Genomic DNA, 16,387 nt, shown 5'->3' on the forward strand with positions numbered 1-16,387 from the left:
TGCCTCTGAGATAAGCCTGACTGCTCGTGCCAAGCTACCAAGGGGGTGAGCAAGCAGGGGTTATTTTAGGAGTGTAACTCCCTTATCCTGACTAGGAAGAAGGGTCCCTATTTGGACAAAGGAGCAAAACCTTGACAACTAGAGACCCCCATTTCTAACAAAGCGCAACAAGGAGAAAGGGTGTGGTGTTGGTGCTAGGCAGCCCATTTTGCGCCAACGCTGGGGAAAGGACAGGAACGTGCCGTACTGCAATAAATACGGCTTATTCCTGCCCTTTCCCTGTAACGTAGCCCAGCAAGGTGACCTGGGTTATATTTATCAATCAATCAATCAATCAATCATGCATGCATTTGTAAAGTGCGCTACATACCCGAGAGGGTCTCAAGGAGCTGGGAAGGGGGGGGGTGCTACTGGTCGAAGAGCCAGGTCTTGAAGAGTCTCCTGAAGGCCAGCAGGTCCTTGGTCTGTCGTAGGATGGTGGGGAGAGTGTTCCAGGTCCTGGCGGCGAGGTAGGAGAAGGATCTGCCGCCGGCAGTGGTTTTCCGGATGCGGGGGACTGTGGCGAGGGCGAGGTTGGCTGAGCGGAGGCTTCGGGTGGGGGTGTGGAAGCTGAGTCGGTTGTTGAGGTAGGTGGGTCCGGTGTTGTGCAGTGCTTTGTGTGCGTGGATGAGGAGCTTGAAGGTGATGGGGAGCCAGTGCAGACCTCTCAGGTGGAGTGTGATGTGGCTGCGGTGGGGGACGTTGAGGATGAGTCGGGCCGAGGCGTTCTGGATGCGTTGGAGTCATCTCAGAAGCTTGTTTGTAGTTCCTGAGTAGAGGGCGTTCCCGTAGGCGAGTCTGTTGGTGATGAGGGCCTGGGTGACGGTTTTTCTCGTGTCGAGGGGGATCCACTTGAAGATCCTGTGGAGCATACGGAGGGTGTTGAAGCAGGACGCGGAGACGACGTTGACTTGCCTGGTCATGGAGAGAGTGGAGTCGAGGATGACCCCCAGGTTGCGTGCATGGTCCGTGGGCCTTCATTCCTCTGTGGAGGTTAGCTTTGTCGGTGTGGGGGTCTTCGGTGAGGGATATGATCAGCTGGGTGTCGTAGGCATAGGAGATGATGTTGAGGTTGTGTTGTCGTGCGACGTGGGCGAGAGGAGCCATGTAGATATTGAACAACGTCGGGCTGAGGGAGGATCCCTGTGGGACGCCGCAGATGATCTCGGTGGTCTTGGAGCGGAAGGGTGGGAGGCGGACGCTCTGGGTTCTGCCGGAGAGGAAGGATGTGGTCCAGGCCAGGGCCTTCTCTTGGATGCCGGCGTCCTGGAGGCGTGCTGATAGGGTGCGGTGACAGACCGTGTCAAAGGCTGCTGATAGGTCCAGGAGGATGAGGGCGGCTGTTTCTCCTTTGTCCATCAGGGTCCGGATGTCTTCAGTGGTGGCGATAAGGGCGGTCTCGGTGCTGTGGTTGCTGCGAAACCTGGATTGGGAAGGGTCCAGGATGTTGTTAGCTTCGAGGTAGCGGGTCAGCTGTTTGTTGACAATCGGTCGGAGTTGAAGCTGTCGTGGATGTCGGTGATTTTGCGGTGGAAGAAGGTGGCCAGGAAGTCGCACAGGTCTTGAGATGGAGGGATGTCGTTGGTGTTGGAGCTGGGGTTGGAGAGTTCTTTCACGATGCTGAAGAGCTCTTTGGTGTTGTGTGCGTTGTTGTCTAGGCGGTCCTTGAAGGCCGTCTTCTTGGCGGTCCTGATGAGTTGGTGGTGTCTGCGGGTTGCGCTCTTGAGGGCTGTGTGGTTGTTTGGCGTTCGGTCATGGAGCCATTTCTTTTCCAGCTTCCGACAGATGTGCTTGGAGACCCGGAGGTCCTCGGTGAACCAGGCGGCTTTCTTGTTGGTGTGGTTGGTTGTAGAGTTCTTGAGGGGGGCGAGGGTGTTGGCGCAGTTGTTGATCCACTGAGCGAGGTTGGTCGCGGCGGTGTCTGGGTCGGCGGGGTCGGCGGGTGGTCTCAGGGCGAGGGCGGCAGTCAATTGGTCCTCGGTGATCTTGCCCCAGCGGCGGCGTGGTAGCTGTTGGGTGCGGTGGTGTGTGGTGGGTTTTCTGAAGGTGAAGTGGACGCATCTGTGGTCAGTCCAATTTATGGGATTGTAACGCAATGCAGCGCGGCAAGTCACATTGAAATTGGCTATGGGATTTTTATTGTGTTCCGTTTTGACTATTTAATTGTCTTAGTATTGTTAAATACTTTACTCTTTTTTGCTAAGGTAAGCCTATCTGCAATGTGCCATGGCTACCAGGGTTTGAGCCCAGGTTTGAAACTGTGTGCTTAACTTGAAAGGACTGCGGACATATTAATTGAGAAGGACTCATATCATCCCCAAATAATAACAAATTTTCCTACACTGCGTGTGTATTATCACAAGATGGCATGAGTCATGGGAGGCTGACTAGGTATCTAGGGAACCTGGAAGCATGGAAATGAACATTTAGGGCCAGGTGTAGGAAGCCAATTTGCGATCGCAAATGCTGAAATTCGCAGAATTTTTGTGTTTTCGATCGCAATTTAGCAGTGTGCAATGTAGCACACAAAAACCTCCTTGCAAAATAAGGAATCTCAAAATTTGAGATTCCCTATTGTGCGATTGCATTTAAGGAATCGCATATTGCGATTCCTTAAATGCAATCTAAGAAGCACAAAATAAAGTGCGATTTGGCCTTAATTAATCGCAAATTACCACCAACTTCCAGTTGGTGGTAATTTGCGATTTCCTTTAAAAAATCTGTTTTTTGCTTTTTTTAAAGTGCCATGTGGCACACATTCATGCCTTTAGGGTATGTATGTGCGCCACATGTGCACACATGCACATTTCAGGGGTGCAACAGGGTGTCCCTCTGGAACCCTTGCACCCTTGAAATTGTGCACACAATTTGCAAATGCCTATTGGGTACTCGCAAATTGCGTGCACAATTCCCATTCATTCCAATGGGCCTCTTGGCCCATAGGAATGAATGGGAAGGTATTCCTTGATTGCGAATCGCAATTTGCAATTCGTAATGGAGGAATATTAAGGAATCGCAAAAAATATTGCGATTCCTACCTACATGGCATTTTGCGAGTCCTTAACAGCGATTCCCTAAAATTCGCTATTAAGGACTCGTAAAAGTGCTTTTACCTACATCTGGCGCCCTTTTTTCCTTCCCACAGTGTTTTGCTATAGAGTGTTACAGGTTCCTGTGGATGAGGGTGTTAACATGCTCCCTTAATCTTTGTCTTCTCTTCCCCTCTCTCGGAGAGATCCTAACTTTGCCACCTCTCTCTGCCTTATCTGTGTCACAGATGATTTGACCTGGCTGACTGGATCTCTTTGACATAGATTCCTGAACAGGATGGAACCAGCTCAAAAAAGTGTCTGGTGTCCATGCCCCAACCTTGATCTGATCATGCAGTAGCCATGTGGGCCATCACTAAAGTGCTAGTTTCGTGATTTTAAGTGCTATGTTGCCATGCTCGTTCAGTACTTCGGGGAAATACTGTGCACCTACTCTCAACACCCTTGCAACTCCCAACTTTATCTATCTCAGAACTTTATGTCCCCACATTCCTCTGTCTATGGGATTCTTCTTTTATATAATGTTGTTATATATTTTTATTTACGCTTTATGGAACTCAGGCACTTGCTGCTATTTTGCCCATATATACCCATGTTTCCCTTTTTACTGTTACTATATATTTTTAGCTATTCTCAATGTATCTCATGTTATTGTTGTTACTCTGTGAAGCACTCTGATACCTTCGGGTCTAGTTCGCAGTATATAAAACTCACAAATAAATAAAGACTTTAACACACAGATCATTATACATTTAAAGGTACATAACTTGGCTTCCAGGCTGGGTTTAAAAAACACAAAAATCTAATAGCATTATGGAATGTCTGGCCTCCCTCATACACTTCCAAACTAGTTACTTTCAAGAAGGCCTGCCTGTATGTCCGGTCTCTTAATATCTAAAAGTCACAACTCCACTGTACGTATTTAAAGTTTCTCCGGTTCCCTTCCTCTGAGAACCTCTCAGTCAGGTAGTCAAATATTGACTTCAGGGTCCATATTAGAGAAGGGACCGCAGATTTTATGTGCCTGTCCTCAAATGTGGAATTCCTGCCCAATTAACCGCTGCCCACCCTGATAAGGTGACGGTATTCATACACAGTCAAACCATGCTATTTTACCTACGACTTATCAGTGGGTGATTTGTATTGCCCATTGCAAAAAAAGCTGTAGTTTTGATGTTTATAAATCCTAGGAGTGCATAGATACAATTGCATTCGTGCATTATCAGCAGAGCGCTATATAAACAAAATAAATATTTTACTGCTATTGAACCACCCGCACAATACTCCGGGACCTCATGGTGCGAATATCAGGATATACGAATTGATTTTTGTTGACATTAAAGCTTGTATTAAACATGACGAAAGCGGTGTACAAGAAAGGGAGGCTGGACTTACATTTCTTAAAATGTACTTCGAAAGCCTCTATGCAAAAAAAGGTATTGCAGAATTGCCCCACGTTTGCACTGGGCCCTTCACTTGTCACTGAATGTCCGTGTTTGGCTATTTCTCGCAATCTTTTAGTCGAGCCCTTAGAATAACACGCAGTGCCGGGAAGATGAAAGAACAGGGAGCTGTGCCTTTAAAAAATGCGGCTTGCAGCACCTGTCAGAGGCTTTCAGGGCCTGGCTAAGAAAAATGAACGTGAAAAAGCTCCTTCATTAACATAAAGCCATTTAGTTGATCAATGGTCCCCAGCAGTAAACAAGGATGGTTAATCCATAGAGCAGCTGATTGGGTCTGCAGCCCGCTGCCTGGGCGCGAGGGCTGCCGTGACAATAGGGAAGAAAAATGTTTGTGATTGACCCGGCGCAGAGCACTGCCTGGAAAATTAAAACTGCTGAAGAGAGGGAAAGCAAAGCGAGACGGCGAGAGGGGGAGAGCTAGAGGTAAAGAAGAAGGCGAGGACACGACAGAAGGGGAGAGCTAAAAGGAGATGAGAGGGACAAGGGAAGAAGTGGGGTTGGGATAAGATAGAGGAGGGAAGGGGTGACACATAAACTGGAGGGAGAACAGGTGTAAATTAAGGAGGTAGGTAGGAAGGAAGAAATGCACAAGGAAGTAAGCAAAGAAATGGACTATGGTGGGAAAGAAGGGCGAAAGAAAGAAAAAGGTAAAGAGAAATAGATGGAGGAAGGAGGTGTTAATGAGAAAGTTGTGAAAGAAAAGGAACAGAAAGAGAAGGGAAGAGGGAAACAAAAACAAAGAAGGGGGAAACAGAAGTAAGGGAAGGAAAGGATAGTAAAGATGGGATGAAAAAAGTGAAGTGAAAGAAAGGGAAGTGAGAAAAAGAGGGGAGAGATGTGATGGCAAGAAAGGACTGAAGAAAGAAAAAGAGCAAGAAAGAATGCAATACAGAAAAAGAAATAATCTGAATGAGAGCAACAGAGAAAGTAAATGAAGCACATATGTAAATATTGAGAAAGTCGGAAACAAATAAAGAAAAGTAGCATAGAAAGAGGATGCCAGGAGAGAAAGAGTAAAGGAACTGAGCTCTAGGTGATGAAATAGACAAATGAAAGTAAGGGAAAAAGGAACAGATAGAAATAGTGTAGAGGACAAAGGGAGAGGAGAAGAAAGAGCACCATATACGACATTTGTTTAATTATCATTCTGATTATTAACATTTTCATACGTATCACATGTCTCTTTCTCCAGCACAGTTTTTTGTACGTTATCTCTTACGACAGCCACGGTGTCCATATCGAATGTTGTTTTATGCGTCTTTAATACATCTCATCCTCTGCCCAGATTAGGCATCTTCTGCGGGGATATCTGTTTACAATGTTGCTTTCTTCCACAGCCTCACATCGCCATTCTTAGCACTCTTCCCTTTCTTTCTTTTGAATCCTTTTTTTTATCTTCTCCTAATAGTGGGCAGGATTACCTGGGAGGCAATTTTGCACCAACAATTTCAGATTATAAATAATGCATGGGTGCAGTTTGAAAGTGACATTTGCACTGACCTGTCTAGAGCAAAATTCGCATTATGCCTAGTCAGTGGGTGCAAAATTGATTGTACCAACACTGGTGCAATCTATGTAAATCTGAAAAAGTGTTTTCTCCATATATTAGAAACACCTTTGGGGTGGTTTTGAAGCATAATCCAAAGTAAATTCATTCCACCAGGGTTTCCATAATAGGTTCCTTTATTTTCCTTAAATATTTGTGAAGGAGGAGATATCTCAAAATATGCCGACACGTGTTTCACCCTGTAGTGGCATGCAAGCCAATGGCTTTTTCAAGGCTGTGTTAATAAATTGTATGATAAGCAGCTGATCACTCATAGTATTTCATCCTACAAATAGGTATCCTAATTCAAGTGTGGCTCTGTTTGTCTGTTATGTAGAGTACTGGTGCAATCTATGTAAGGACGACTGCCTGTCTCTGCAACTGCTCTGCAGAGTCTATTTCTGAAAACATTATTTACCTCTGAAGATCTCGATCAGAATAGGGTCACAGCTCACAAGAATATAAACTGCCCCTACAACCAAGGAATCAGACATGATGTAATAGCGGTCTGCCTACATCATGCCTATGTCCGATCTACCGGCTCAGAGAGAGAGATCCAATTTTAGGGGCATATTTACAATAAAGTGATGAAGCGTGTCGGTAAGCACAGAAGGCTAACGACACGCTTCGTGACTTTAGAAACGTAGGGCTGCACCATATCTACTAGAATATGGTGCAGCCCTGCGTTTTCCCCTGCGCTGGTGCTAACTTTAGCTGCCTAGCGCCAACGCAGGCACCTTGCACCATAGTGCACGGGTGCCTGTGTTGAGGGGAAGGTAAGGCCCCCCTCCCTGCACATGAACTATCTTTAAATGCTGTTTTGTAACTTCAACGTGTGCTGCTTAATGCAGCACACATAGAAGTTGCAAAACAGCATTTATTTTAAAAAAATGATTGTTTATGTGCAGGAAGGGGGACATTTCTGCACATAAACAATCATTCGCTTTTTGCACAATGCAGCACACATGGAAACAGCAAAAACAAGGAGAAATAAAGCATTTCTTATTTCGCCTGTTTAAGACCAGGGTTTCCCTGGCCCTATTTACGCCTCTCTTGTAAATAGGGGATAGCGCCAAAATCAATGGGTGTTGCGGTGGAATGCCCACCACAACACCCATTGCCCTCCCCTTTCACACTAAGTGTAGCGTGAAAGGGGGTCTTATTTACAAGGCAGCATTAAGCCACGTTAACTAGCTTAACACTGCCTAGTAAATAAGGTGAAGCTCCTATCGCCACCACATGCCAATAAAAGTGACGCTGTGGTGGCGCTAAGGGCTTGCAAATATGCCCCTTAGTTTTATTAATGTCTTGCTCTTGCTGTGCCTTTGTTTTAGAAAAAAAATTTAATTCATTTGCTGTGTGTCTTCTTCATCTGTGGCTGTTGTTGTCTTCCACTTTAGTCCGTGTGGAGCCTCTGACAGATCTGGTGGCTGAAACTGGACACTATATCCACCATAGTGCAGAGAAAACCAAATTCTATTTAAAGGGGTAATCCAGTGAATATTGTCACAATCCATCTAAAAAACCTCGGCTGAAATCATCTAACTATGCAACATTCTAGAATGCCTATTATTGAAGATTGTCAGATATGCAGATTTGAGCAAAGAGAAATGCTTTTTCCTCTATTCTAGTGTAGCCTCTTTAAAGGCGGCATTATTGGAAGATGTCTGGCACCTTTGGAGATAGCTCGGTGTTATTGAGAGCTGAATGTCTCTCCACTTTATGATGCTAGTCCCATAAAGTCTATGGGCCAGATTTACGAAGATGTGATGCAGCGCAACACAACAAGACAACTTGCTGCGCTGCATCACATGGAGAGGGCAGGAATGTGCCATATCTATTAGGATGTGGTGCATTCCTGCTCTCTACTTGCGCTGTCGCACAGAGTGCAGTCTAGCGCAACACAGGCACCCTTGCACCAGGGTGCAAGGATGCCTGCGTTGTAAGCAGGATTGTTTTTGTACATGAAGGGGCACCTTCCTGCACAAAAAAAACAATCCTGAGAGGCTTTTTCCTTTTTCTGTGTGTGCTGCAGTATTCAGGACACATAGAAAGAGGAAAAAAAGAGGAGAAATAAAGTTATTTCTCCTTGTTGCACCTCCTCTGGAAAGGCATAACTTTTAGATGCGTTACCAGGTTTACTACTGGTAGTAAATCTGAGAATGCACCAAAAACCATGGGTGGATGCCTGAGAGCACCCTCACTCCACTCATGGAACAGCTTCCTAGGGTACAGTAACGCTAGGCAGTGACTTGAGATGCCTTGCGTTACTCCAGATTTACTATGCCATACAGAGCCAAGCAAGGTGGCTCTAGCAATGTGGATCTGTGTAGCATAGTAAATCTTACTAAAATCTTGCATTGCTCTTGCATCACATGCATGACGAAATGGCAACGCAGCCCTTTTATGAATCTAGCCATGGGTTTCTTCTTATCTCTTCTACATCACCTCCTGCACCGCGTAAAACAACCTCTAAACTTTATTGACTCTTGGACAATATTCCACTATAGAATCCTCAGTTAAATCTTTGGAATCTAATTTGAGCTTTACACTCCTATCTCAACCATGCATATTTCAAATTTCTACTCTTCAAAGGTTAAATCCTTAGGGCCTCATTACGATGTTGGACGAATCACAACTGACAGGCCGTCGGTTGCATTCCGACAGGCATTTGGTGATGAAGTCTGACTGCCGCATTATGGTGTGTGGCGGTCGAAGGCAGCAGGCGAATGGACCGACCGACGCTTCTGACGGGCTCAAGGAGCCTTTCTGACCGTCAGTCAGAACGTAATACCCTACAATGGGGCGGTGCATGCTCTGGCACCGCCATAGGGATTACGATGTCCTTTTCAGACAACCTTCCTATGGCAGTCCGACTGCCATAGAAAGCCTGTCGGAAACAGACTTTAGGGACCCCTAGCAGAGCCCCGTCCTCGTGCAACCTCCTTTATGAGCCCTGGAGGGCACCTGGCACACAGTGCATGGAGGTCTGAAACATACATTTTTCCAATGCGGCTTGTGCTGTGGCCCTTTTCCATCCACAATGGAAAAATTGATGTTTACGACCCCCTCATGGGCGGTCGCATCCTAATTTGTCGGATGGAACCACAAAATTTGACGGCCTGTTTCCATTCTGAAATGAAGCCGATAGCACGCTTGTCCGACTGGCATCGTAATAGGGCCCTTAGACTTTGGACGGCTTTGGCTTTTTCCAAACTAAACGGTGGGAATTCTGCTAGACCTTCGAGCTTCACTTCTGGCTTCCGTGAGGAGTGTTCTCCACTATGCAAGGAGGCTTCTCTCTGGAATCTTAAGTATGATTACATTACTCCTATATTTTTCCACCCTCACTGTTTACCTGTTGATTTACATATTCTCTTTAGTGGTGTGTGAAGTTATGCTTTCACCTGTGAAATATTAAAAAGGCAACAAAGGGTCTGATTTAGTGTTTGGCAGACTGGTTACTCTGTCACAAATGTGAAGGATCTCCTGTCCACACTTATTACAAGTGCCATAGGAAGTAATGGACTTTTAATACAGTGGATGGAGTAACTGGTCCATCAAACTCTTACTCAAGCTCAAAGTCACCTATTCTTAGAAGTTGAGAACTTTGCTGCCTTCACAGAAAAAAAACCATTTTGTAGTGTTTTACTGGTAATATTTCTTAGAAAAACGTACTTTTGGGACTTTAAACCTTGCAACATTTGTGTTTTATACTTTTGGGAACATCAGAATCCTTGAAAAGTATATAAAAAATTCACAAAGTTTTTACAAAGGAAAAGTTCTTCAACTTTTATTTTTATCCCTAATTAATCTATTTTATATTTTGATACATTAAGCTCAAGAGGGTTATCCTTGGATAGTCTGTGTACTTAGCAAAGAGGCTACACTTCACCAAGGCTGGGGTCAGAGGCCAATTCATCCCAAAACATTAAAAGGTTGTTTATCCTTAGGTTATGTCTCTGTGAGCTTTAGGCTTGGGTTTTTTCTAGAAATGCGCTGAGAACCTGGCACAAACTCCTTACTGACATACCGATTAGTTCCACTTTGTTAAATTTCCGGAATAGTTCAAAACTCATCTTTTCGGACAGCAAATGCTTTTTTATGATTGTGTTTTTTTCTATTCCTTTTTTTTAATAATAATTTGACGGTTGTGCATTCTATTGTTATTTGCAAAATAATTACTATGTTGTACAATTTACAATGTTATCGTTAAAGTGATTTATTAGATAGTGTCCGCTTCTAGGAGTGGCCAGTATCAAATGTTTGACCTTCCACTCCTCAGTCCCACTGTGTATCTTCTATTTCTAGGAATGCTCTCCTCAGAGTGCTTGCCTCTTTTTGTGTTATTCTTGATGGGAATCTGAATATCTCCTTGATATCCATGCCTCAGTACAATATTTACATCTGCACCCCCCCCACGTATGAGATGCCATGCAGTTAGGTGTAATGGCTGAGCACAGCGGCCATATTTAGCTCTTACTTCTGGCACAGGTATTTGGCATTTTCATTCTTGGTGTCTCACAAATACTCTGAATGGCAGCTAAGAATAGAGAACCTTTGTACTTGAGGTGAGGCGAAAGTGTCCACTTTGCACCTCAGCCCAAATCAGCACGAGAGACTGTATTTTATCACCCAGCCTCTTGTTTATGGTTTATTGAAATTTTTGTTTGGATTGAATTTATGGGAATGGATATGATTATATTTGACAAACGTTACATTCTTTGAGGAGGCGTTCGTGTCTCCTTTACTCAGTGGACTCCCATTGTCATTCCAAATTTAACTACCAACTTAAAACCAATTTTGAGCTCTTTTCTCTTTGCTGTCTCCAGCTTGCCCTATCCTACTGAGATGTACCCTCAGAAGCAGACACAGTATTACCTAATCTACCCTTTTACTAATGATTTTCAGCGTATTAGTCCAACATCCTTTCTTCTACCGGTTAGTCAATTTTCTGTATTTCAGTAGTCACTTTCAAGCTAACTGATATGAATCCTGGTCAATGTAAGTAAAATATGTCCGGGGCTTAAATCCCCAACAGCGACTTCTAAGCTAGGTGTCTCAGATTTATAAATCTGGTTCTAAGATTTGTTGGTCAACATTTCTGAAGGTCAGAAATTATTTAGTATTGACCTGGAGCAGTGCACGATGGCTCTCACTAAATAAAAGCTTGAGTGTATCCTCTCTCAGCTCAGCTAAGTGCAAAGCCTAATACCTTTAAAGGTGGCTAGTAGAGAAAAGGTGGATATGATGGGCGAGGAGAGGGAAACACAGTGAGTAAAGGATGAGGACTGAAAACCTTGCCCTAGGTTGGATTTCAGAATATCAGGTACAAAAATGTTGACATGCAAGAATGTTGCGGTCATAATATTGACAATCAGAATATTGTGAAGGAAAGCAATTAGGTAAGTATATATTTACTATTCTTAATTCTGCAGCTATGCACCTTGTAGATATATATGTACATATAGTCACATACATATATGTGGAGTTATTTATAGTAAACCTTTTTGCCTATATATGCATAGAGTCACATGAGTCTGGTTGTCAATATTTTGACTACAATATTTATATTGTCAATATTTAAAAGTCTGTATTTCAGTGGTAAACTCTTGCCTCAAAAACAGAGATTCTTCAAACAGAGGGTTACTGTTTCCCAGACCAAACGTCACCTTCAACTGTAGAGGTTTTGTATATCGATTCCTAATGAACTGGTGATAGCCGTGCCTCTCTATTGGTTGATTCTGAAAAGAGAGTTACCCCAGATGTTAGGATGGTGACCTAATTATCGCCAAAGGTGAGAAAGCATCATTGGGATACAGGTGTAGGATTGCTATGAAGGAGATGCTACTGATATCTGTGAGGACAGTTGGCTTGTTGGAAGGGTGAAGATGACTCCAAAGGGAAAGATAGTCTCTAGCTTTGTGACCCAAATTAATGGTTTAACCAATATGACCTTTTTATCTTTTAAAAGCATGCCTTGTTTTGGTGGCTCTTTTTGCCACTTGAGTAGCCAGTACATCATGGGCAATAGTACAGGAAAGGAAATGGGTTCCAGGGCTGTTGTTCGAAATATACAATACAATAAAAATCATGGTTCAGTAGACCCCTCAGCCCTCTGGAGCCCAGTGCCACTGCACAGGCTTTACCAATGAAATCTATGACCCTGGTTCCGGTTGTATGTGAGTTCATAGAAAAATGATTCCATAGAATACCATTACTGAGAAACAATTTCATCTAAACTGTTTAATGGAAATTTTCTGAAAGAATGTCACTTACCTTTTTGTATAAACCGATTCATAGAGTTCTTTCTGCTCGAAATCGGCTTTTGAATGCTTATTTTTTAAGTATAAATGAAATCGTTTAGGTCAGTGGTTCCCAAACTTTTGACTTCTGGGGACCCCCACTTAATCAATTTTGGAACCCGGGGACCCCAACTGAATCAATATTCGAATCCGGGGACCCCCCACGAGTCATTACTGGAAATCGGGGACCCAGGCCTAAGCAATGTTGATGATTTGAACCGCCAAACAATGCACAAAAATACAAAAAAAAGCATTCATCAAACAAATACACACATAACACATTTTATTTAATTAGATAACATAGAATTAAAGCAGAAATCAAAATGTAATTTTAATAGAATTGTTGGAGCTTTTCTAAATTCAATTTAGGCCGCTCATCATCCTTACTATATTCAGTTTGATGCCCTTGCACTGCTCCCGCAAATCAATCTGAGGATACCAATTTAATTTTTAGCCTCCAGTTTCAAATTCCTTCACATTTACAGTATGTTTTAAAATGTTCAATTGTACATTTAGCCTCTTTATATATCTACACTTTATTGATCTGTTATTATTATTTAATTTTCAAAGTAGTCGTGGACCCCCTGCGGAGGCTTCGGGGACCCCAGAGGTCCCCGGACCCCAGTTTGGGAACCACTGGTTTAGGTCTTACTTTTAGAGACAGTTTTGTTGGAGATACTTATTTCAGTGCTTTACTTCAGGGGACATTATTTCATAATTATATCTTTTACATTGTCAAACAATTACTTTGGCTGCTTTTCATTTGCTGACCCATCACAACCCCTAAACACCATCAGCCCCTGCCCTCTAAAATCTCTCACCACCCATAAACTACACTCATCCCTGAAGTCTAAATACCCTTTCTACCCCAAAAGTCCACCATCCCTGCACTATAAAATCACTCAGTACCACTAACTCCACCCATTTCTGAACTCTAAAAGAACTCTAAAAAACGTTTTCGTCACCTAAACCCCACCCATCCCATACCCCTTAAAACTCCTCAGTACACCCAAACTCCACCCATCCCTTAACCCTTAAAAACCCTCACCAACCATAAACATAGCCATCCATGACCCATAAGAACTCATCACCCTAAACGACTCATCTCTGAATCTCAAAAAGTTTTTTTTAAACCCTTTCTACATCTAAACTCCACCCATCCCTGAATCCTTAAAAACCCTCACCACCCTAAACTCCACCCCATCCTGAACCCTAAAAACTCTTCACTACCCCAGCTGCTACCCAGAATTGAACCTTAAGAACCCTCACCAGCCCTAAACGTTTCCCATTCATGAACCCTCAACACCCTTACACTCCAATCATGCCAGAAACCTAAAAACACCTCATACCTAAACAGAACTCATACATGAACCCTAAAAACCCCTCACCACCCCTACAGTCCATCCTTCTCTGATCCCTAAAAAACATGTCAGGGATCAATTATTCCTTACCACTAAAAACCCCACATCACCCTAAACATTACCCTTCCCTGAACCCAAAAACCCCACAGTAGTTCTAAACTCCACCCAGGTTTAATATAATTTTGGATTTTTCCTTAACATAATCTTTCCTTCAAAATATTTCCTTTAATTTTCGTTTTTTTTGGTCTTTCCTTAAAATTGTTTTTCCATGATTTGGTTGCCTCCAATGTGGTTTCTCAGTTTTCGTTTTCCATTTATTCACACGCATCACCTGGTTTGTGCCTGTTACCAGCTAGTGCTTATTACCTTGCCTCCGGTTTGCAGTTATTGCTGCTTGAAAAACAATACACAGTAATACTTCCTATCATGTTGAAAGGGTCAAAGTTCATGTGATGTCACTCTGTGATTTTAGCCTGTTTATGTGAATGTTCTCATACGGAATACACCGTATGTGCTACAGCATGGTGAGTATACCGTTAGGCCAGACGGGGTGGGTGGAGTGGAGCAGCCTTTTACTTCAGGTTCAGTGGATTTCTGAGGAAGCAGCAGGTTCTGGCTTCAGCCAGATGTTAGGTCTGGCACACAGCATTGCAAGACAGTAGTGTTACTGTGTTCAAAAACGTGAAATGGGAGCATTGTGGCCTTTTGTAGGTCTCACCAGCACACACATTTTGCTGCCTGTTGCCCACGAATTACCGTGGACTATAACAATACTTTCATTGGGCTTTGGGCAGTCCATTGCTTACTATTGGTTGTCTTTATTTTCAATCTCCTTTGCTTGCATCTTATTCAATTTCCTTCCTCTTCCTGTATTTGTACCTCACGTGGACAACACTTTTTTTTCCATCCATCTGATTGCATGACTTGTGTCCTTCCACATTCAGGGAGCTACTTTTTTCTTTTTTTCTCAGCACTCCATGGTAGTGCATGTGTTTTCTTGCTTTCTTGCCACATCTGCTGCTTCCTGCTCAACCACCCACCTTGGCTCTCTTCGGTGCTCCCTCCCAAGCTCATCTTTGCTTTTCCTGACCCTTTGTTTGTGTGTTTTCTTGTTTGCCTTCGATACTTCCTAGTACAATAATTCAAAAGTATCATCAATAGGTCAGTGGCGTTACACAAAGCGATGGGGCACCCTGCAGAATGTGATGAGGGGCCCCCAAGTCTTCCATATCTCACAGATGTTAATTGATCTTGGGCTGAATAGGGTCCCCTTGAAGGACTGGGGCAATACCTATTAGAAGAGAACAGAAATATTTGATTATTTTTTTTCGCCGGTGGGGTTTGGTTGTTTCTTTGGTTTCTGTGGGCAGATTGCTTCTGTGGCTGGTGTTATGCACTACGGGGAACACTACTCAGAGCCCTCTCTTTCGGGTTATTCTGGGCATGGTGTGCAGAGTGGGGTGGTGGCCCTGGGCCGGGTCCCAGAAAGGATGCTTGTGGCGGTGTTTGGAGCACTACAGCATTGTTATTAATTGGAAAATAGATCTTCTGATTGCAATAATATGTTTTGTATATGAATAAAAATGTTACTTTCCAAAAATGGAAAGTGGTACACAATGACTGAGAGGTGGATGTTGATGCTAGTATTATGTCCCTGAATATTTTGAAATTCGTATGTCCCGTGTCTTTCTCAGTCACGGCTGGCATGGCTCACGGGAGCTGGCGGGCGCGGGGTCTCGCGTGTGGAGGGCGAATGGTCGCGATGAGAAGGGGGCCGCGTGGTGAGGGGGGCTTTAAATAATAAAAATATTTATATATCAAATTTAACTTTTCCGGGTCCTGCGTCTTCACTGCTGGGTCTGCTCCTGCTTTTCTGCCTCCGCAGGAACAGGAAGCAGACAGCCTCCCTCCCCTCCCCTAAGTCAATTACAACGCTGCAATGGCAGCGGTGTGATTGGGTGGGACGCCGACTACACAGGCATCTATCGGAAGGCCATTTTCTGCATGTAGTCTGCATGCAGCCTACATGGAGAAAAGGGAGAGTGTGCATGACTGGTTTGGTCAGCCCCATAGGGCCGACCAAACGATCAGGGCCCGCAGCATTGGGCTAGCCTCTCCTGTCCTGCCCTTGAGCAGACCCGCCCACCGGCCTGCCCCCAACCAAACACTTCTGCTTTCTCGCAGTGCGAGAAGCAGAAACATAAAATGGTATTTATAATACCATTTTATGTTTCTGCTTCTCGCACTGCGAAAAAGCAGTGGGGCGACGCTCCTCCGCCCACATGAAGGAGCCGCCCCTGGGCTTTCTTAATGTCACAAGTTCAATGTGTGCTTTCTTCTTGCTCCCATTTGTCGATAAATACGTCCCTAGATGTTCTCCACAAAGCAAAATGGTTTCTGGTTGTTTCTTTGCTGGCGTCATAGGTGCGTGCAAAGTCTTGGGCCTATCCCAAATGGAGAACCGAGCGCACCTGGGCACTTCTTACTGTACTGACTACTGACCGGCACACCTGAGGAACTATAAATGTTGCAGCCATATTTGAGGATGTTCTTGGTCTTCAGAGGAACAGGAGAAAGAATAGGAGGGACAGGGTGTCACACACGCCTCCTTCCCCCCAGTTCC

This window comes from Triturus cristatus, chromosome 9 (assembly GCF_964204655.1).
Source record: "Triturus cristatus chromosome 9, aTriCri1.1, whole genome shotgun sequence".
Taxonomy (NCBI): Eukaryota; Metazoa; Chordata; class Amphibia; order Caudata; family Salamandridae; genus Triturus; species Triturus cristatus.